Consider the following 23177-nt stretch of genomic DNA (forward strand, 5'->3'; position numbering starts at 1 on the left):
TTTTCATCTAACTGGTAATATTATAAAGAGGCAAATTAAACACATTGTGTTCTAGAGAATAATGAAACGAAAATATAATTATAATCACACTATAAACTTATCATATTGTTCCAGTTGCTTATCCTTTTTTTCTATCGTGACAAGGTGAATAGCTTCCAAGTCCACCCGACCAGTCAATGATCGGGTTGACACAACACTTGTGTCTCAACATGACTTGAGGAGTCCGGTATTGACCACAGTCGGCCACAGACAGTTGTTAGAGTGCTGCAACCTTCATGCTCATTTACAGGGCCCCGGTTTCTGCGCGTTGCGTTGACGTTGTGTTTGGATTGACTGTTACAGTTTTCGTGATGGCATGTGTGGGAGAGACGCGTCCGACTCTGTCGGAGATCCTGGAATTCGCAAATGCTGTAAATATATGACGATGAGCAGTCAAAGTTCAGGAATTTTAAATATCAATTGACGACCTTGGAATCCAGAAGCTCGGTGATGGGGTAATTGATTTTAAAATTCGTGGATGATTCGTCGTTTATAAGGTTTATGGACAGAACTGAGGGTTGTGATTATTAGTTAAGGGGCGATTGTGGATCAGTGAAGGTCGACGACCTCGGGATAGGACACAACCTATGAAGTTGTGTGTGATGCACTATTTTAAATACCTGACAGTTTGTACCCCCTCCTCCTTCACACCTCTACCCCCTCCTCCTCCACACCTCTACCCCCTCCTCCTCCTCCACACCTCTACCCCCTCCTCCTCCACACCTCTACCCCCTCCTCCTCCACTGCTCTACCCCCTTCTCCTCCACACCTCTACCCCCTCCTCCTCCACACCTCTACCCCTTCCTCCTCCACACCTCTACCCCTTCCTCCTCCACACCTCTACCCCCTACTCCTCCACTGCTCTACCCCCTCCTCCTCCTCCACACCTCTACCCCCTCCTCCTCCACTGCCCTACCCCCTCCTCCTCCACACCTCTACCCCCTCCTCCTCCACACCTCTACCCCCTCCTCCTCCACACCTCTACCCCTTCCTCCTCCACACCTCTACCCCCTCCTCCTCCACACCTCTACCCCTTCCTCCTCCTCCACACCTCTACCCCTCCTCCCCACACCTCTACCCCCTCCTCCTCCACACCTCTACCCCCTCCTCCTCCACACCTCTACCCCCTCCTCCTCCACACCTCTACCCCCCTCCTCCTCCTCCACTGCTCTACCACCTCCTACTCCACACCTCTACCCCCTCCTCCTCCACACCTCTACCTCCTCCTCCACTGCTCTACCACTCCTTCTCCACACCTCAACCCCCTCCTCCTCCACTGATCTACCCCCTCCTCCTCCACTGCTCTACCACCTCCTCCTCCACACCTCTGCCCCCTCTTCCTTCTCCACTGCTCTACCCCTCCTCCTCCACTGCTCTACCCCCTCCTCCTCAGTAGTAGAAAGTACGCCAAGTAGGGGCCGTTTTGCTTTTTTCGACGGCCCCAACTTGGCGTACCCGTTTTTAGTTACCCCAGTGAGATTTGACAGCCCCAACATGGCGTACCCGTTTTTAATTACCCCAGTGACCCTTGCACAGACATCTCTAATGTTCAATGACGTCACCAGGTAGCCACTCAGTGTCCTTGCACAGGTACAGTCAAGGGGATTAAAAGGTCGTGACTTGGCGTACCCGTTTTTAGTTACCTCTGCTAGTGATAGCCTTATAGTTCATGAATCCATTCAGTCGCACCTCCATCATGTTACCCCTATTTCTTCTTCACCTTTCTAGAGATTGTAAATTATGCTTTGTCAATCTTTCTTCGGAGATTGCTTATTGAGCATATATCATCTTCGTTCTTTGAACATATAAAATTTTCGTTGACGGGGATTAAAATGCTGGCTTCTGGCATACCCAAGTTTCGTTACCCCATTGACCCATGCACAGGCGTCGCTAATGGACAAATGACGTCATCAGCTGGCCAGTTTTCATCTTCCCGGAAAAAGTCAGTTTACTGAAATAGCATGTTCACCCAAGGATCGTTTATTGAGCAAAGGAATGAAACAAAAGGGGAGCAACACTGCAAGAAGTTATGTGTGTATTTTCGAGTACGTCCCCTGTTACCTGTATTTACCCAGGTCTTTTCCTAAATCTAAAAAAACAATCCAATTCATTCCTGTTCTGTTTCATGTTGATACGTTTAATAGGTTATTAATATCACCCCTTTACTATAACCATTCAGTCACACCTCTATCATGTCACCCCTATTTCATGTTCTTTGTCTTTCTAGAGAATGTAATTTGAGCTTTGACAATCTTCCTTGAAGGATCGTTTATTTCTCATAGGGCAAAATAAAAATGAAAACTGCTATCAGTCATATATATGAAAAAACAGAGCCCTGGGCATTGGCAATTTCAATGCAAGTTCAGTAGTAATCCAATATTATCCCTAACCATACTAGGCACCTATATATCTCCAACCAATCTCATTCATATTCATGTCCACCCTATGCTTAAAACAACCAAGGGATCCCACTTAAAGTATTAGTTTACAATAATAGTTTTAATATATAGCTGTCATTCTAGTTTTATACACAACAGCAATTATGAAACCCCATAGCTAGATATCGTACTGTAATCCACAAGTAGCTACCACACATCTGGCAGCACAGCGGATTAGTAGCTGTGTTGATAGGCTAGTCAACTGTCTTCACATCCATCAAATAGCTATCCAAATGTCGCACCTCAATTCATCCATCTAGCAACTTAGCTGGATGCTAGTCACTATATTCATAAGCTAATCATTTATACACCTCAAAAATAAAAAATCCTAGTTTCTAAACCAACACTCGCAAATGCATGCATACATACCTACACATACTCCACAACCCGTACATTCATAGAATATAGCCTAGTTTTTTGCCACCATTTCCCCCATTAATCAGATGTGATTTATGCCATACACAGAAAATACAGCAGTTACACGCCAAATATGCCATTTATGCACAGAATATATTATTTACACTCAAAATATACCATCACACAAAAGTATGACATTTACGTACGAAATATGTCAGTTGCACACAAAAATATACCATTTACACAATATTGTATGTACACTCAGAGTATGACATTTACCCAAAGTATGGTATTTGCACAAATATATCAAAATGCTTATGCATTTAGACAATCAAAAATGCGCTTTCACTAAAATTACACAATTCCTCATACGTAATTTTCACAAAATACTCATACATTGTCTCATAAACCAAAATACACTTACACCATTAAGGTCTATTTTTCAGATTACAGAGCTTACACAAAATACACAATTTGCACACAAAAATATAGTTGCACCACTTCCACTTCAACAAATTAAAAACTCAACTTGCATAAATGCACTATCAGCACAAAAATTATTATAAAACATGAACAATTATTGCACAATTTGTGTAATTATTGTACAACTTTGCACAATTAATACAAGAAAACTTGCTATATATTTTTTCGACTTGCACAATGACAATCAATACACAAAGGTGTAAATAAACAATTCGTCCATATGCAATTACACAACATGCACAATTAATACACAACTTTCACATATATTACACATCTTTCATAATTATTACACAACTTGCACAATACATATCTAGCACAATTAGGTACAATACATAACTACCCCAAATATGAAAATACACAACTAGCATAAATACACGATTTACACAAATACAATTGCGACTTTACACAACTTGCTCAAAAATAAAATCAATACACACACAACTGAACAATACATAACTAGCACATATTCATTAAATACACAACTAGAAAATTTCCACAAATACATATATAAAATTAGTACATACGATTTGCACTAAACAATACAAAATTTATAGAAATATATTCAATACATAATTGCAATAATCATACAACTTATGCAAAATACATAATCTGCACAATTAACACACAAGTATATTAATTGTGCAATATATGTACAAATACAAACACAACAAACTAGGTCAAACAATACATAATTTGCATGATATTTTCTAAGTATATTTAAGACATTAATTACAATATGCTGAGTTTAACCAACTCCCCAAAAGTCAAAAGTTCACATATAAAAAGGTACATATGACTTCCGATGAGCTCAATATAAAACACATTCATTTTCCATTAATATTTCAACATTATTAGTGCTAAACTATTTATCTAACATATGTCCATTGTTTTTAATGTCTTATTAATACCTTCCTTGTTACATCCTCTCCAATCAGGTCACCCATATTTATTTATGCAAACCATCTAATAGACTTATTTGTTCTAGCCTTAGTTATGTTAGGGAAGGTGGCATTAGGTAAATTCAGTATTTTCTATGATAATTTTAAGCAAATTTGCTATATCTTATCAAAAAATGCATCCTATTAAAACCTAAATTCATCTAAATCTATAAAAAAAAAATACTTATACTACACAAATTTTACTAAATTTAACCTAGCAGAAGCTAAACTAACTAAATATGAGCATCGCATATCCTCACATACAAGCCTATGTCAGCTCTGTCCATACATTACATGAGTTGGCCATATAGCTCGAACCCCAAATAGGAAAATTTACACTATTACATAAACATGCTAGTTCATTACCTCTAAGATATTATATACATGTCCTTCCCAACATGACCTCATCTAACCTGACCTAGCATATCCAACCCTAGATTTAGTTCGAGTTGGTAAAATTTAAGCTATGCCACCTAAATTCAATCTAATTTAAGGCAATTTCCACCTAATATACCCCAATGTTGTGTATCACAACACTGCCAAAGCCCATTGTTACCCACATTTTTCCCTATTCCATCCTACCCTATGTAACCTTACCTAACCTATCCTAGCATATCCAAACCTAGATTTGGTTAAAGTCGGCGAAATTTAAGCTATCCCACATAAATTCGACCTAATTTAAGGCAATTCCCACCAAATATCCCCAAATGTTGTGTATCACAACACTGCCAAAGCCCATTTTTACCTACATTTTCTCCTATTCCATCCTACCCTATGCAACCTTACCTAACATAACCTAGCATATCCAAACCTAGATTTGGTTAAAGTTGATGAAATTTAAGCTATTCCCACCTAAATTTGACCTAATTTAAGACAATTCCCACCAAATATATCCAAATGTTGTGTATCATAGCATCGCCAAAGCCCATTTTTACCTACATTTTCTCCTATTCCATCTTACCCTACGCAACCTTACCTAACATAACCTAGCATATCCAAACCTAGATTTGGTTAAAGTTGATGAAATTTAAGCTATCCCACATAAATTCGACCTAATTTAAGACAATTCCCACCAAATATCCCCAAATGTTGTGCACTGCCAAAGCCCATTTTTACCTACATTTTCTCCTATTCTATCCTCCCCTAAGTAACCTTACCTAACCTAACCTAGCATATCCAAACCTAGATTTGGTTAAAGTTGATGAAATTTAAGCTATTCCCACCTAAATTTGACCTAATTTAAGACAATTCCCACCAAATATATCAAATGTTGTGTATCATAGCATTGCCAAGCTCATTTTTTACTTACATTTTCTCCTATTCCATCCTGCCCTATGCAACCTTACCTAACCTATCCTAGCATATCCAAACCTAGATTTGGTTAAAGTGGGCGAAATTTAAATTATCCTATATAAATTTGACCTAATTTAAGACAATTTCCACCAAATATACCCAAAAATGTTTTGGAACATAGCACGGCCAAAGCTCATTTTAGCTGAGTTTTCACCTATTCCAACCTGCCCTAGACAACCCTACCCAGCCTCTCCTGGCATATCCAAAGTCAGATTTGATTATAGTTGGCAAAATTTATGCCTTTCCCACCTAAGTTTAACCTAATTTAAGCCAATTTCCACCGAATATACCCAAATGTTTTGTATCTTAGCATGGCCAAAGTTCATTTCACCCAAGTTTTCACCTATTCCATCTTACCTTACACAGCCTTACCTAACATGACCTAGTATATCCCAAGCTAGATTTGATTAAAGTTCGTGAAATTTATGCTTACTCACCTAAATTCAACCTAATTTATGACAATTTCTACCCAATATACCCAAAATGTTTTGTTACATAGCTCAGCCAAAGACCATTTTAGCCAAGTTTTCATATATTCCAACCTACCCTACATAGCCTTACCTATCCCTGACGTAGCAGATTTGATTAAAGTTGGGGAAATTTACGCTATCGCCACCAAATTGGAGACAATTTCCACTAAATATGCATAAATGTTGTGTATCATAGCACAGCCAAAACCCATTTTACCCACATTTTCACCCATTCCATCTAAACCTGGACCTTACCTCTGATACGACAGATACTCAGAGAAGTGATGTTTTTTGGATATGAACCTAAATGCCCGTGCCTAACCTGCAAGAGTCTTGGAGCTTTGTTAAATATTTTATCTATTTTCTTCGAAAACTGAAGTTTTGGATATGAACCTATCCACACTGTGCCTAACCTGCTAGGTTCTTTGTTGAACATTGTAACCATATTCATAGAAAAGTGATGTTTTGGATATGGACCTAACAGCCCCTCTCCTTTAAAACTTGGAATTATGTTCAATATTGTAGATATATTGTTGGGTATGTGTTTTGTTTTTACACAACCCAACCGTCCTGGACCTAACCTCCCTTCATCTAACTTCAAATTTATCGTAAATATGGGAGGACCGTGTTGTTTGTGCATCAACCCTGCCGTCCTGGGCCTAACCTCCCTTTATCTAACTTCAAATTTATTGTATTTATGGGTAGAAGGTGTTGTTTATGCATCAACCCAACCTCCCTGGACCTAACCTCTGATACACGAATCTTGGTTCAATATTGCATCATACTCGTAGCATTTTTTTTTTCACATAATTCAACCACCCTTAACCTAACCTCTATTACCTGGGGGAGGGAGGTTAATGGAAAATATGATAATAATGTGAATTTTCTCTACATCAGTTCAACTTAACCATCCTTAACCTAACCTTAGTTAGAAAGGGATATAACTCACCAAAACTATTTAATTACCATTTACCCAATTTTCTTTATCCTAACCTATAACTAGAGGGTTTAGACCCTCCGTTTACCTCGAAATTATACTATATATTTAAGGTAGGAATATATTTTCACATATAAACCTAACATTCCTTAATTTAACCATATACTATAATTTCGAGGTAAAGGGGGGGGGGGTCTAAACCCTCTAGTTATAGGTAAGGATAAGGAAAATTGGGTAAATGGTAATTAAATAGATTGGTGAGTTATATCCCTTTCTAACTAAGGTTAAGTTAAGGATGGTTAAGTTGAACTGATGCACAGAAAATTCCCATTATTATCATATTTTTCATTAACCTCCCTCCCCCCAGGTAATAGAGGTTAGGTTGAGGGTGGTTGAATTATGTGAAAAAAAAATGCTACGAGTATGATGCAATATTGAACCAAGATTCGTGTATCAGAGGTTAGGTCCAGGGAGGTTGGGTTGATGCATAAACAACACCTTCTACCCATAAATACAATAAATTTGAAGTTAGATAAAGGGAGGTTAGGCCCAGGACGGCAGGGTTGATGCACAAACAACACGGTCCTCCCATATTTACGATAAATTTGAAGTTAGATGAAGGGAGGTTAGGTCCAGGACGGTTGGGTTGATGTGTAAAAACAAAACACATACCCAACAATATATCTACAATATTGAACATAATTCCAAGTTTTAAAGGAGAGGGGCTGTTAGGTCCATATACAAAACATCACTTTTCTATGAATATGGTTACAATGTTCAACAAAGAACCTAGCAGGTTAGGCACAGTGTGGATAGGTTAATATCCAAAACTTCAGTTTTTGAAGATAATAGATAAAATATTCAACAAAGCTCCAAGACTCTTGCAGGTTAGCCACGGGCATTTAGGTTCATATCCAAAAAACATCACTTCTCTGAGTATCTGTCGTATCAGAGGTAAGGTCCCGGTTTAGATGGAATGGGTGAAAATGTGGGTAAAATGGGTTTTGGCTGTGCTATGATACACAACATTTATGCATATTTGGTGGAAATTTGTCTCCAATTTTGTGGCGATAGCGTAAATTTCCCCAACTTTAATCAAATCTGCTACGTCAGGGATAGGTAAGGCTATGTAGGGTAGGTTGGAATATATGAAAACTTGGCTAAAATGGTCTTTGGCTGAGCTATGTAACAAAACATTTTGGGTATATTGGGTAGAAATTTTCATAAATTAGGTTGAATTTAGGTGAGTAAGCATAAATTTCACGAACTTTTATCAAACCTAGCTTGGGATATGCTAGGTCAGGTTAGGTAAGGCTGTGTAAGGTAAGATGGAATAGGTGAAAACTTGGGTGAAATGAACTTTGGCCATGCTAAGATACAAAACATTTGGGTATATTCAGTGGAAATTGGCTTAAATTAGGTTAAACCTAGGTGGGAAAGGCATAAATTTTGCCAACTATAATCAAATCTGACTTTGGATATGCCAGGAGAGGCTGGGTAGGGTTGTCTAGGGCAGGTTGGAATAGGTGAAAACTCAGCTAAAACGAGCTTTGGCCGTGCTATGTTCCAAAACATTTTTGGGTATATTTGATGGAAATTGTCTTAAATTAGGTCAAATTTATATGGGATAACTTAAATTTCGCCGACTTTAACCAAATCTAGGTTTGGATATGCTAGGATAAGTTAGGTAAGGTTGCGTAGGGTAGGATGGAATAGGAGAAAATGTAGGTAAAAATGAGCTTGGCAATGCTATGATACACAACATTTGGATATATTTGGTGGGAATTGTCTTAAATTAGGTCAAATTTAGGTGGGAATAGCTTAAATTTCATCAACTTTAACCAAATCTAGGTTTGGATATGCTAGGTTAGATTAGGTAAGGTTGCATAGGGAAGGATAGAATAGGAGAAAATGTAGGTAATAATGGGCTTTGGCAGTGTTGTGATACACAACATTTGGGGATATTTGGTGGGAATTGCCTTAAATTAGGTAGAATTTATGTGGGATAGCTTAAATTTCGCCGACTTTAACCAAATCTAGGTTTGGATATGCTAGGATAGGTTAGGTAAGGTTTCATAGGGTAGGATGGAATAGAGGGAAAATGTGGGTAACAATGGGCTTTGGCAGTGTTTTGATACACAACATTGGGGTATATTAGGTGGAAATTGCCTTAAATTAGATTGAATTTAGGTGGCATAGCTTAAATTTTACCAACTCGAACTAAATCTAGGTTTGGATATGCTAGGTCAGGTTAGATGAGGTCATGTTGGGAAGGACATGTATATAATATCTTAGAGGTAATGAACTAGCATGTTTATGTAATAGTGTAAATTTTCCTATTTGGGGTTCGAGCTATATGGCCAACTCATGTAATGTATGGACAGAGCTGACATAGGCTTGTATGTGAGGATATGCGATGCTCATATTTAGTTAGTTTAGCTTCTGCTAGGTTAAATTTAGTCAAATTTGTGTAGTAAAAGTATATTTTTTTATAGATTTGGATGAATTTAGGTTTTAATAGGATGCATTTTTTGATAAGACATATCAAATTTGCTTAAATTTATCATAGAAAATACTGAATTTACCTAATGCCACCTTCCCTAACATAACTAAGGCTAGACCAAATAAGTCTATTAGATGGTTTGCATAAATAAATATGGGTGACCTGATTGGAGAGGATGTAACAAGGAAGGTATTAATAAGACATTAAAAACAATGGACATATGTTAGATGAATAGTTTAGCACTAATAATGTTGAAATATTAAAGCAAAATGAATGTGTTTTATATTGAGCTCATCGGAAGTCATATGTACCTTTTTATATGTGAAATTCTGACTTTTGGGGAGTTGGTTAAACTCAGCATATTGTAATTAATGTCCTAAATATACTTAGAAAAATATCATGCAAATTATGTATTGTTTGACCTAGTTGGTTGTGTTTGTATTTGTACATATATTGCACAATTAATATACTTGTGTATTAATTGTGCAGATTATGTATTTTGCATAAGTTGTATGATTATTGCAATTATGTATTGAATATATTTCTATAAATTGTGTATTGTTTTGTGCAAGTCGTATGTATTAATTGTATATGTATTTGTGGAAATTTTCTAGTTGTGTATTTAATGAATATGTGCTAGTTATGTATTGTTCAGTTGTGTGTGTATTGATTTTATTTTTGATCAAGTTGTGTAAAAGTCGCAATTGTATTTGTGTAAATCGTGTATTTATGCTAGTTGTGTATTTTCATATTTGGGGTAGTTATGTATTGTACCTAATTGTGCTAGATATGTATTGTGCAAGTTGTGTAATAATTATGAAAGATGTGTAATATATGTGAAAGTTGTGTATTAATTGCGCATGTTGTGTAATTGCATATAGACGAATTGTTTATTTACACCTTTGTGTATTGATTTTCATTGTGCAAGTCGAGAAAATATATAGCAAGTTTTCTTGTATTAATTGTGCAATGTTGTACAATAATTACACAAATTGTGCAATAATTGTTCATGTTTTATAATAATTTTTGTGCTGATAGTGCATTTATGCAAGTTGAGTTTTTAATTTGTTGAAGTGGAAGTGGTGCAACTGTATTTTTGTGTGCAAATTGTGTATTTTGTGTAAGCTCTGTAATCTGAAAAATAGACCTTAATGGTGTAAGTGTATTTTAGTTTATGAGACAATGTATGAGTATTTTGTGAAAATTATGTACGAGGAATTGTGTAATTTTAGTGAAAGCGCATTTTTGATTGTCTAAATGCATAAGCATTTTGATATATTTGTGCAAATACCATACTTTGTGTAAATGTCATACTCTGAGTGTACATGCAATATTGTGTAAATGGTATATTTTTGTGTGCAACTGACATATTTCGTATGTAAATGTCATACTTTTGTGTGATGGTAAATTTTGAGTGTAAATAAAATATTCTGTGCATAAATGGCATATTTGGCGTGTAACTGCTGAATTTTCTGTGTATGGCATAAATCACATCTGATTAATGGGGGAAATGGTGGCAAAAAACTAGGCTATATTCTATGAATGTACGGGTTGTGGAGTATGTGTAGGTATGTATGCATGTGTTTGCGAGTGTTGGTTTAGAAACTAGGATTTTTTATTTTTGAGGTGTATAAATGATTAGCTTATGAATATAGTGACTAGCATCCAGCTAAGTTGCTAGATGGATGAATTGAGGTGCGACATTTGGATAGCTATTTGATGGATGTGAAGACAGTTGACTAGCCTATCAACACAGCTACTAATCCTCTGTGTTGCCAGATGTGTGGTAGCTACTTGTGGATTACAGTACGATATCTAGCTATAGGGTTTCATAATTGCTGTTGTGTATAAAACTAGAATGACAGTTATATAATAAAACTATTATTGTAAACTAATACTTTAAGTGGGATCCCTTGGTTGTTTTAAGCATAGGGTGGACATGAATATGAATGAGATTGGTTGGAGATATATAGGTGCCTAGTATGGTTAGGGATAATATTGGATTACTACTGAACTTGCATTGAAATTGCCAATGCCCAGGGCTCTGTTTTTTCATATATATGACTGATAGCAGTTTTCATTTTTATTTTGCCCTATGAGAAATAAACGATCCTTCAAGGAAGATTGTCAAAGCTCAAATTACATTCTCTAGAAAGACAAAGAACATGAAATAGGGGTGACATGATAGAGGTGTGACTGAATGGTTATAGTAAAGGGGTGATATTAATAACCTATTAAACGTATCAACATGAAACAGAACAGGAATGAATTGGATTGGTTTTTTAGATTTAGGAAAAGACCTGGGTAAATACAGGTAACAGGGGACGTACTCGAAAATACACACATAACTTCTTGCAGTGTTACTCCCCTTTTGTTTCATTCCTTTGCTCAATAAACGATCCTTGGGTGAACATGCTATTTCAGTAAACTGACTTTTTCCGGGAAGATGAAAACTGGCCTGCTGATGACGTCATTTGTCCATTAGCGACGCCTGTGCATGGGTCAATGGGGTAACGAAACTTGGGTATGCCAGAAGCCAGCATTTTAATCCCCGTCAACGAAAATTTTATATGTTCAAAGAACAAAGATGATATATGCTCAATAAGCAATCTCCGAAGAAAGATTGACAAAGCATAATTTACAATCTCTAGAAAGGTGAAGAAGAAATAGGGGTAACATGATGGAGGTGCGACTGAATGGATTCATGAACTATAAGGCTATCACTAGCAGAGGTAACTAAAAACGGGTACGCCAAGTCACGATCTTTTAATCCCCTTGACTGTACCTGTGCAAGGACACTGAGTGGCTACCTGGTGACGTCATTGAACATTAGAGATGTCTGTGCAAGGGTCACTGGGGTAATTAAAAACGGGTACGCCAAGTTGGGGCTGTCAAATCTCACTTGGGTAACTAAAATCGGGTACGCCAAGTTGGGGCCGTCGAAAAAAGCAAAACGGCCCCTACTTGGCGTACTTTCTACTACTCTCCTCCACTGCTCTACCCCCTCCTCCTCCACACCTCTACCCCCTCCTCCTCCACACCTCTACCCCCTCCTCCTCCCCACCTCTACCCCCTCCTCCTCCACTGCTCTACCCCCTCCTCCTCCACACCTCTGCCCCCTCCTCCTCCACACCTCTACCCCCTCCTCCTCCACACCTCTACCCCTCCTCCTCCACACCTCTACCCCCTCCTCCTCCACACCTCTACCCCCTCCTCCTCCACACCTCTACCCCCTCCTCCTCCACACCTCTACCCCCTCCTCCTCCTCCACTGCTCTACCCCGTCCTCCTCCTCCACACCTCTACCCCCTTGTCCTCCACACCTCTACCCCCTCCTCCTCCACACCTCTACCCCCTCCTCCTCCACACTTCTACCCCCCCTCCTCCTCCTCCTCTCTTCGAAAGGCGCTCTCCAGCTATGGAAATGTGATTGGTGTTCTTTTGCAACACTTGACATCTGCACCTGCAAATGGAGTTTTTTCCATGAGCTGGACTGCGGCAATGAACATTACGAAGAGGATCCCCTCGCTGCTGGAAGTGGCACGAAGCACAGTAAATGTTTACACAAGAACAGGAGCATACTTGTTTTAGTGCAGGCTGTCTGGGCAAGTGGAGGCTATATGTCAGGATGACCCTGAGGTCCAGGCAAATGTGTTCCCCCGAAGTAGATATCCCGCCGATGATGGGACCCGTGCACAGTGGAGGTAGTGAGACAGTTGGTCTCACTACCATCGGTACCTCGGTACCATCGTGTGTTGTCCTTGTTGATGGGGATTGTGCTGATAAGGCTCTTATGCTTGCTTCGTCATCTGTCACTAGTTGTGTGGCAAATGATTGGGGTCGATCGTCAGTTATGATTTCTGGGGAGATGGTTGGCAGTTGTGGTTTTGTTGACGCTTCCAGGATAGTAGTATATTCCGTGCCAGATAGGGGCACTTAACAAACAATGGGGGGTACTTATCAGACAATGGAATCAGAGGTGGGGAGCCAGATAGGCCCACTTATCAGACAATGGAATCAGTGGCGGGGTAACAGATAGACCCACCTCAAATTGTAGTCTACGGTGAGCCCCTGCCATATTTCACTTACTCTGTGTATCTCCGTTTAAACACTATGTCGTTATATAGGATTAATTAAGGATATATATATTCGAACAAGTCTGAATGGCCCCTCTCTTATATAGGAGTATTTAAGGAGTATTAAATTATAAATCCCCCCTCTCCCAAAGGTTAAAAAAAATCAAATAATCTATTAAATGCTTTATTAGGTAAAAACCACAAAATGTATATGTAATTATGTTAGTTAATAATTGTAGTTTACAGAGAGCTCTTGCCATATTTCACTTACTACAGCTCTACCCCCTCCCCCCTATCCCGCGTCCCCCTCCACCCCCCCCCCCCATCCTCGTCTGAGTAGAATTCTGACGTCTCTTCGTCAGTGAAGAGTGAGGGAAGGTCTTGAGCCCCATCCCCCCCCTCTTTTGGGGGGGAGGGGGTGAGTTGGATGGACACCTTTTGGCCGAGTTTCCTCCTCTCTCTCATCGGGAGTGTTCTGGAAAGAGATGGGGGAAATAATTTATAGTGATTAAAGGTTTTTTTATAGGATTATATATTTTATTAGAAAAATATTCTATTTTTCTCTAAGAACAACTAGTACATACCTTTCCCCCTGCAGGAGCGGCCTTGTGTTCTCTACAGCAGGCATCGTCAATTAGACAACGTAACAGTATCTTGTTTGGGGCAGACCCCCCACGTAGAATTACTACTCTACAAATGTGAACGGGTCCCAAGAACTGCACTGGAGAAAAACATTAGAGGTGAAATAGAGGATATACAAACTTTTTTATTGAGGGAAATAAACATAAAATAAATCTATTAGCAGAAAGTGAGGGTAATACTAACCAGGTCCTTCAAGGACTTCAATCTTCCCAGAAGGTGTTTTTTAAGAGACACCTTCCATTTCGTAGGAGGAAGACAGTCTTCTGAGGGGGATGGGTGAGGGAGAGGGGTTTTTATAGGAGGCTACACCCCTTGTTAGGTAGGTTGCCTAGCTAACAAAAATATTCTCTACACCACCTATAAGAACCAACTCCTATACTTCTACAAAATGTCCTAACACAATGATTTTTCATAGGAAAATATCGTCTCTCATAAGTGAGGGAGCGTTTATCGTTTAATTTTAAAGTAATGCTTGAAAATACATTATGTAAGTAATGTACTGTTGAAGGCAACCCCAGGTGGCTTAGTCTATGAACAAATATGATGCAATAGAGACCGCAGGCAAGAGTAAAATCACTCTGGAGTCAGTAGCGCATTCCAAACACCTTTCTTATTTTTTTAGTTTTAATAAATCCTTGAAAATGACGCCCGTAAGTAACCGGTGATATTGCATAACTATAAAAAAAAATCCGATGTTTAACTTTATCAACATAAATTCCTACCCAATGTCCCATAGTGATTCTGCTGTGTGATGGTAAAATATTAGTTATGAAAACAATAGGTATTCGTGGAGAGATTTAAATGTTCTATCTCATCAGCATTATAACAACCTAGGTAGAGTGCTCGATCCCCTAGATTATTTTTTAAATTAATATTTATATCATAACAATTCATTATGTTTTTTTTTACGCTTGTACGTCGCATAGAACAGTTCTCTGCCCGTCGATGGATAGTACCCAGGTCGTTTCCCCAAACAGTAAAACCAGTCTGTTATATGTAACCCCGCCACCAAATTCAAGCTCCATACGCAAGTTGCCAGATTTCTCCACAGGGAGGGAATCCTTCGTTTGAATGGAGGTTAAGTCAAAGGCGAATATTGATCTTCCCTTATTAAAAGAGTCATAGGCTAGTAGTGAATCACGCTCTAAGCCTAATGTCTTTAAAGTTTCATAATAATGACGGGAATAAAGGTTATCGAAATCGCCGCCAATTCGGTAAATTACATTATTGCTCAAATACATAGCAATACTTTTCAGCTTTGCATTTTCAAAATATAATCCATTACCTTGGTGAAGACCAGCGAAATAATTCATTGGAACGATTATCATGTATATCTTGTGTGGAATTACTTGCGCCCAAGGTTGATCAATTAAGACACTAGTTTGATTCCCTGCTAGGACATATGTTTTAGAAATGGTTCTATTGAATGTATAGCTTATAGGGTCGGGGGATGCTAACAGTGAGCTGTTTAAGGCCAGGTAAGCACTTAGGTAGGGGAACACTCACGTTACCCATAACTTAGCATAATCCATATGCAACCGATACTTAGAGCCATCGTCCACGCTTGTATTTAGGACCCAAGCGTGAGGAGAGAGCTCCAATCTTAGTCACACATCTATATTATCTAATATGTATTGGTCTAAGGATGATATATCCAATAGGAGGGGGAAACACATCGACGAACCTTTACTTTTTAAATCAACCATAAATTTTTTATCCTTGGTGGTTGCTCCAGTAAAATAATTATTAGTAAATTCGTTAGTGATTATACCATCGTCATCTCTCCAGTCCCTGCGAAAGCCTCCAATTCTCCCCAAGGAAGACATTTTTGATGGAGGCAGGGAGGTTATTAATTTAATAAACGACCAATAATTAAAATTAGTATTTGTTTCAACTACCTGCTCTCCTAAGAACACCTGAACACCTTTAAACATGGTATTTGACAACCCATTCACAAATTCCACATGGTCATCCTCTTCCAATTTTGTGGTATCGTCATCTTTCGTTAAAGATACCTTAAAATCTATAACAATATTAGCTAGATCTAAGAAGGCGCCCTGGGTTCCAGGGATGCGGAATTCTAAGTAATTATCCTGCAAACGTTGATTAATAGGGAGGTTAACAGGTAGAATGTCTATTTGATGCGTAGAGGCAATTGAACTCTCCACATTACGTATTCTGTTACTTCTTGGAAATTGGTCAATAATACTGGAGCTATAATATTCCAGTGGTATTTTCACCCCAGCCCCGCTAGTTGCTGCCATGATCCCCCCCCCCCCCCCGAAAGTTGAAGTATGACTGCTTACGTTAGCGAAAACACGTCATTTTTATACCCGAGACCTCGTTTACATTTTAAATTTTTATTTATTCGCCTAGAGAGTCTTTTAATTCCAACCCCCCCCCCTGTTATCAATTTCTTCCCCACAGTCTTAAGAGCATCAATACCGTGAGTTCTCAGAGCACTCTTTACATCCTGTTTACTACTGGTTAAATCACCAAGCACATTTTTCCCAAAATCGATAGCACTCAGTGTTACAGCTTTCATGAAAAATGGTATGGCTCGTCGAGCAATACCAGCCAAGGTCCCAAAGAAACCACCACCAGATCTGAGATAAGGTGCTTGGAATGTGCGTATGTCATTCATCGCTCCCCCTCTCATCCCGTGTCTCCAAGGGGGAGGAGCGAATATCTCCCTGAATTCCTTTTGAGAAGGCGGATGGAAAAGGTATACGCATTCTGAGGTCCCTTCCTATAATAACCTAAGTCGTGGGTAAACACTTCTTATATATATTATATATTGCTATACTTTAGGGCGGATATGTAAGATTGCCGTAACCGATCTTCCATCTTCAAAACTAGCCATTCGCCCAAACTGATCTGTTATTTTAATACTTACTTTCTCCAACGTGTTAGTGTTCAATGTTTTGTACACTAGAGGGTGAGCCCCTCTAGAATATGAGTCATGATAATTGATTGCATCTAAGATATTTACAATCTGCCCCCTGTATCGTTCAGGCTCGATGACGTCACTATAAATGAGTAAATAGTCACAAGTCACACAAGTAAATAGTCACAAGTAAATAGTCACAAGCATTACAACAGCCTCCAATAGCTTGGAGGCTGTTGTAATGTCATCTGTTTTTGCTCGATAAATGGTGTATTTGCGACTGCGGTCAAAACCAAGTACATTAGCTATTCTGTGTTTAAATTGAAAGCTGAGAGAATTTAACGAGCCAGTACTTCCACTGTTAAGAGTTGAAGCTAGTAATACCCTCTCTAAAGATTGGTCATAGGTGAGGATTGGTTCTTTATCTGAGAAGTATATTTTGAAATCATCCCTAAAACTAAGCTGCATGTCGGTGGTTATTTGCCGACTAAGCACGTCTGTAATGAATTTGATGTTTCTTGATAATATGTTGGTTTTTGGCTGGAAGGTGTATATTAAGTGTTCTGGACTCTTAGAAAGAGTTCCACGTTTAAAAGTGGCATAGATATCTATGCCAAACTCCTCCTCATTTTTGATGATGACATTCATTCGCCTGGGTAGGAGTATGTTGACTAAAGCTACTTCATGTTTTATGGAAGGGTTTAAATATAGTGTGGGGATGGTGTTTGTAAATGCTGAACTTGTGTTGTTGTATATATCTCCTTGAGTGAGACTGGTAAGATATGTCCCGTTATGTACTGATTGGGCAATATACAGGGGAGGGGTTTTTGTAAGAAGGGGAAAATAAACAACATTACTTATATTTTATTTTATTAAACTACTTAAAAAACTACAACATGTGAAGATTCCCTCATCAAATCACCTTTTTTGTTTTTAAAGAATAGTGATTAACCACACCCCCCTGCTACTACTACTACTTCTGGTGTTGGCTACTGCTGCCGCTGCTGCTACCGCCACTGCTGCTTCCGCCGGAGCTACCGTCGCTGCTGCTGCTGTTGCCACTACCACAACTTCTTTCCTGGGGTGGTGGTTACAGCTTTCGTTGTTTTTTCGGGGGGGGATAACAGGAATATTTCCTGTGACTCACCATCGAGTATGGAGTCGATACGACGATTCGCCTCCGTTTTGAAGTCGAGGAGGGGTTCAATCCGTCGTTTGACTAAGGTTGATGCTGTGGGAGGTGGTGGAGGGGTGGCGGTGGTGGTGGTGGAGGTGGAAGTGTATTCTTGTAGCTGTCTCTTCTTCCTGGGTGTGGCTGGCAGTGCTGGAGGTGTAGAACGAGAAGAGGTTCTTGGGGTGGTACCACCCTCTCCCACCACGGTGTCGAGGGTGATAGTAAAACTATCACCACTGGGGTTGTCGAACGGGAGGGGCACCACTGATGGGGTAACAGCAGCGGGTCGTTTGAGGATGACTAACTCTTTGTTGAGTTTGGTCAGTTCTTGATGAAGAGAGAGCAGCATGGGTCCAATGTCCTTGTGCCAGTTGTCCATACCATCGCGGGAAGCCCCTAAGCCGTGGGGTACCACTAGCTGAGACATGGTTGGGGTTCTCACCGTTAGATGGCCCACCTTTGTTAGGGCCACCCTGATCCAATATCGCCGGTTTTTGGATGTATCCAGGGTGACGTTAGAGACGTAGTGAGTGTCGGCGGAAGTCTGCACTTGTGCCTGGGCTATTGGATTTGACTCGAAGAGGGCTCCTGCCCCGAATGCTGAAATCAGGGCCACAAATGTCGGCCTGAAGTAAAGGACGGGCTCCTCTATGAGATCTTGTCCTTCAGAGGGGAGTGTGGCTATCTTCATATCATTGTCCCCTGTGGTAGCCCGACAACAAATTATTGCCCTATTGACTTTTCCCAGCCCAACACGTTTCACACGGGCGTAGGGGTAGGTTTTCCAGATGACAGAGGCTAGCCCATAGGGACGCACAACGGCAGCCAGTAACTCATAGACGATGACGTCGCCTACCCCAAAGGTCTGGGAGTCAGTGATATCGTCACCAAGATTCTTGATACTCGCCAGCGACATGGCGAGAGGGTGGCTGTGAGGAGCGTGTCGACACCTGTAGTATAGTGTTTTAGGAGCGGCGGTGGGCGACCTTTAAATACACCTGTGACCCACCTGGGGAGGCGAGAGGGATGAAGGGGTGTGGGGTAGAGGTCACCTTATGAGCCCATAGACACTCCGCCCAGACTCAAAGGCTGTAATCATGTCCCGATGATGAAAGGTTAATTTTTCCATTCGCCAAATCTCTGTCTGGATCTCCTGAGATGAATACTCTTCATAACTTTTCACCGTTTCACCAAATGACTTAAAAAACCGTTCTGGGGGAGCACTCAACACGAGACGGTCATAACAATCCCATAAGACATATATCAATCTACTTTTGTGTTCGACAAACTTGTAGTAATGATGAGTAGCACCCAAACGCTTCAATAGGGGAGATTTTTCTTCCTCCTCTACCGCTGGAGGGGATGAAGAAGCTCGCTTCATGGTGGATACACAACTGATTATAATGACGTTTAAGATGTGGTTCATGTAGGTTTTCAATACGGTTCTCAATGGGGTCTCCTATGGATACCCCTTCCCCCTTTTAACTGTGATCTGGTGCGAGAATTACGTATAAAGGATGGGTCTATGCCGGCCATCTTAAGTAAAATCCTTACATCTGCCTTCTCAGCTGTCCTAAATTGTCCTTTAGTAAAGGCTAAAGTTTTGATTATATCTAAAATATTTAAATTTTGCACAGGCTTTAATAAATTCCCGTGACTATCCCATATCACCTGTTGGCTGTTTTGTTCAAACATGTTCAATAATGTTTTGACGTGTGGAATTTCCTCTATTTTAAAAATTCACGTTTATTAAGTTGTCCAGACTTGGGTTTTGGGGTGTGGTGGTGGTGGCTTTGTGGTGAGTGGGCCCAGCAACAGCTAGCCGCATCTCAGGCGGTAGAATGGAATGTATCCTATTTTTTATTTGTATTTTTAAAGGGCGATGGTCGCACCTGGGCTACGTTTTTTGTTGAAAGAACCCCGCGGCGGTGGGCACCTGCGCGACGGCGGGCGCAGCAGGGGGTGGCCAATGTCTTTTAAAGGTTGTCTGACCAGTCCCCCCCCCCCCACCGTCTGGTAGGACTATAACGTTCAAAGGAGCTACCGTGGCAACACCGCCCACAAGTTGTTGCTGTTGCCGAGGGTGTAGGGGGAGTGTCCACCCCCCCCCACTCCGTCATCACCACGGCTAGAGTCACAGCCAAGGTGCTTACAGCTACCACCAACATTATTAGCCGAATTGTCCCATTTGCTTTCGTTTTTTAAAGAGAAGGACTTATTTCCACCTCTACCACTGGTGGAAGAGGGTGGAGCCACCTCATTAAGAGGCGATGGAGTACTCTCGTTTTTATTAAATAAATATTTTTCAGCAACGAGTCGTGGTACTAGGCAATATTCTTTCACCATTTTTTTTTCTCTTCTTACGTAATTACTTAATTAGAGAGGAAATTAACGATACAGCCAAAGGTAACAGAGCTGCCAATATAGCTCCTCCTCGCCTAGAAGATAGAATATTCTTCTTTTTGTACAATGGAGTTTTCTTACGTGCTACAGAACGAATGTCATTCTGATACCTCTGTAGTCCATTAATTATATAAGGTTGAACTGAGATGTTTCGTTTCAGAAAATTGGCAAAAATTTCACAAATTGATTCAATTTCCTGTCGTTTTAAAGCCTTGATTAGTTTATTCCGCTTCTTGGGCGATAAAAAAATAACAGTTGATGGTGTTTCTCTACGAGAGAGTCCTGATGAACTGTCATTTTTTTTAAAATTTGACGATGTCTTGAGCTTTAAGTGCCCTCTCCACTTGACGAAATATTCTCTGTGTCCTTTCGATGTCTTCCTAGTCTGTAATATCGTTATGGAAAAATAGTCTGGAAGGGATGTTGGAATCAATTCTTGCTCATAAAACATACCACTGATCGGCTCGTTGGTTTAATCTTTGATTTTATAGGATGGGACTGGTTGTGTTCTGTCGATATGTGACATTTGAAATATTTCTTCTGTATTTTGGAGGCCCAAAGCCCTTGTGAAATATATTCCTCTGCTTTGCCAGTCATACATACTGCCCAACCTGCAGTTGTGGACTGATGGGGGTTATGGGTTAGTCATTGTTTAAATACATGACCTAAACTGTCTTCGTACATCTTCAATGTTTTGCAACTTATGAATGGCATGTGGGGAATTTTTTAGTATTCTGTGGAAAGTGTGGTTGTAAACGTCCACAACTTTTGGGAGGATGTGAATGTATTGTAAAGAATTAGCTTGGGTCATATAATGATACAGTTTATGTTTTAAAGTTTTGATGGCTCGCTCCACTATACTAGATTTCATTTCCGAAAATACACTATATAATTTAATATTTTTCGTATTCAAATAACTTTGAACTGTCCTGTTGTAAAATTCTCTACCTCGGTCGGTGAATATTCGTCTTATCTCGTGAAACTGAGAGGTTTCCTCTAAAATCTTCCTTAGAGCAGCTACCACATCAGTTGAATTTTTTGTTTTTAAAGTTTGAGTCTGCATTAGGCGAGAATAAACATCGACACAAATCAAAATATATTTAACGCCACGATTGCATTTTTGTAAACTACAAAAGTCTCCCAAATCACAGGCAATTATGGTGCGGGGCTTAGGAGCTAATATTTCTGTCGAGGAAACATAACTAAATTTCTACTATGTAAGGTATAAGATCGCTCCCCACGAAGAAATTCCCTCACATCTGCAATACTGATGCTGGTGCCTTTGAGTCTGGCGGCCTTATACAATTTTTGAATTGATCCTGTGAAACCTCCCAAGCTAGAAATGTCATTATAGATGGTGGTAAGAATTGGCCGTTTCTGCGTCGTTAAAGCATTTTTTTGTTCACATTTGATAAACAATTTCACACTGGTCTTCATTGACAATGCTCATTCATAGTTGTAATGTCTCAGGAACTGTCAGATTGACCAGTAAATAGCCATACTCGCTCTGGGATATTGCCCGACGATATATTTCAATGAAATTATTAATAGTTTTTCGCCCATATAACTAACCGCTTAAAATTTCAAGTTGGGTTATGTCTCTCTGCTTCATTAATATATAATGGGTACAATTCAGAGTTATTGTCCTAGCATATTTCCCCTAGGGAAATATGCTAGGACATATGTGTGAGTGTGTGTGTGTGTGTGTGTGTGTGTGTGTGTGTGTGTGTGTGTGTGTGTGTGTGTGTGTGTGTGTGTGTGTGTGAGTGAGTGAGTGTGAGTGTGTGTGTGTGTGTGTGTGTGTGTGTGAGTGAGTGAGTGAGTGTGTGTGTGTGTGTGTGTGTGTGTGTGTGTGTGTGTGTGTGTGTGTGTGTGTGTGTGTGTGTGTGTGTGTGTGTGTGTGTGTGTGTGTGTGTGTGTGTGTGTGTGTGTGTGTGAGTGAGTGTGTGTGTGTGTGTGTGTGTGAGCATGTATTCACTCCCCAAGGAGCACCACCCTCCTCAGGACAAAGACAGCCGTACCTGGTTTTTTGGGGGCTCCCCTTGAGATGACCTCCAGACGAGAAAAAAGTTCCCCATAGCAACCGTAACCCTTCTCTTTCACATGAAGGGAGGGGGGGCTGTGAGGTGTTGCATGTGGCAACGCCGCCTCCCACTTGATCATCAAATATAAGGATGCCACACACCCCTCCTTCGTTGTATTATACAGTTAGTGTTGAAAACTTCCACTCTCCATCCCAGTCTAGCCTAAGATATAAGTAAATTAATATCTATTTTATATGGGGGGCTATAAATATATTGTGATGGAAAAAAGAAGTGAAGGTGTTCGGCAGTCCTCCCAATGGCTGGTGTCAATGCCTATCACATTTAAAAAAAAAAAAGATGACTGCGTAGCTGTTGTGTCCTGTGGCAAAGTAAGGCAAAACAAGCAAAACAAATAGTATGAACAATGAAACTTTAATTAAATTGAAAACAAATA

The sequence above is a fragment of the Procambarus clarkii genome, chromosome 7, assembly GCF_040958095.1.
Source record: "Procambarus clarkii isolate CNS0578487 chromosome 7, FALCON_Pclarkii_2.0, whole genome shotgun sequence".
NCBI lineage: Eukaryota > Metazoa > Arthropoda > Malacostraca > Decapoda > Cambaridae > Procambarus > Procambarus clarkii.